This window comes from Cyprinodon tularosa, unplaced genomic scaffold (genome assembly GCF_016077235.1).
Source record: "Cyprinodon tularosa strain WSP-4 unplaced genomic scaffold, ASM1607723v1 ctg17, whole genome shotgun sequence".
NCBI lineage: Eukaryota > Metazoa > Chordata > Actinopteri > Cyprinodontiformes > Cyprinodontidae > Cyprinodon > Cyprinodon tularosa.
The window spans coordinates 2,449,283-2,451,171 of NW_024038531.1; positions in this window are offsets into that span (position 1 = coordinate 2,449,283).

Genomic DNA, 1,889 nt, shown 5'->3' on the forward strand with positions numbered 1-1,889 from the left:
CGGCACTGCCCAAAGTCTCAAACTTTTATTCTGCGCCCTCTTCGCTCTCCCTTATTCTTTCCTCTCAGAAAGAAACCCTCACAATGCTGCTGGAAGCCTGAAGTGGATTCTTCTGCACCCCCCCAGGACAGTCCACACGCGGACAACATTCACAGGATGTCCGTCAACAAGTCCATTAATCAACGACATCTCATGAAAGCACAATTAGGAGCCTCACAACTCTATAAGCCATTATCATCTCTAAGAACCCCTGCTACTTCCTCTGCACAGTCGGTTTCACACAATGCCACTTTTTCTTGCAAATAATAAAATAGCTGGGGCTGCATCATTGACAAAATAATAAGTGTGGACAGCTGCAGTGATTTGGAGCACATTTCTCTCAGTCCCAGAAAAACTGAGTCACATCTGGCCAATTATTATTATAGGAACAGATCCTCAGTGTGTGAGTGAGACTGAGACGCTTTGGTCATCTCAGAAGCAAACTGTGCCACTTCTTCTGATGAACGAGCAATTGTACCCATCATCAGTAATGGTGCTTAATGACTCAGTGGGGAGCATTGCATCCACTGTATACAGTAAGGGCAAACAAGTCTCTGGTAAGTTAATCTAATAATAAAAAAACTAAAGAAAAACTGCATATTGGAGCCAAGCGGGTACCACTCAGGAAGCTCATTTTGAGGTTAATTGACTATATTCTTTACATATTAAAACTAGTCTATGTCCTTGTTTATTAAATATTTAAATCAAAGTTTCAGGTTGCTTTTTTAAAGATCATTGGGTACAAAATATCTTTGGAAATAATGATGGAATTTTCTGTATTAGATAATGCTGGTAAAATAAACAACAATCCGAAGAAAATAAGCTTTTTATTCTTATCTGATCCAGTTCTAGTTTTTTCTTTAATTCCTTTTCTTTTTTCCTCCCTGAAATACACAAACAGGCACGCAGTGAATACTTTGCAGACACTTATGTGTTTGATAGTTTTGTTGCATTAATAAAGTACATTTTTGGAATAAGTTAATATCTACTTGCACGGATTTCTGTAATCTAATTGGTTGGTTTGATGCGCTTTTAAAGAGTCTGCCCCGAAATGAGAACCTTAAAGGTATTGAGGAGAATTTTTTTTAAAAGACCCGCCCTCTCCACTTAAAAAAGTAAAAAGAATGCGCGTGCAAGATCATGCACGAGTCCATTTCTCCTCATGCACGCCCTGTTTAAAGTGTGCTTTTCTCATAGCGCATACAAGCTTACTGTGTCCACATACAGCAAGGACTATATAGTGGACTTCATAGCAAACTCAGTTAACTGACTGTTCGGACAGATGATCACTGCTTTTTGCTCCATTAGTGATGTAACTCCTCCTCCACTGCGTGGTGCCTTCACCATCTTTGTTATGGTCGCTGCTGTGACATCACATTCCATAAGGCTTTGCAAGGAGAGCTCTCAGCACAAAGCATTCTGGGATATACCTGCCTCTTCTGAGGCCTTTCTTTTCCTCTCATACACTTCGCAGACATTTTATCTCTTACGACTGCCATTTTCAAAGAACCGTGGTGAGAGAGGTGAGCTTCAATGCCTGTATCTGTTTCAGTGTCTAAAACTGTAGCATTCTGTCAAACAGATAGCTAAAGGAACAAGCACATAGGACAGTCTTACGTAAACATATCACCAGAATAATTGACTTTTAGGAGAACCATTTATTTAGATGATCCACCAGAAATAAAAGATCATCCTCTATAGCTTTAACAGACTAGTAAAGTCACTGGGTGTCAGAGTTGTAGTTCTCAATATGGGTCTTGATGTCCAGACTGGTTTCGAAACCACATTTTCTCTGTCAAGTCATCTGACACAGCTTGTCTTCAATCTCTACAGGGTTCAATAAAGAGACT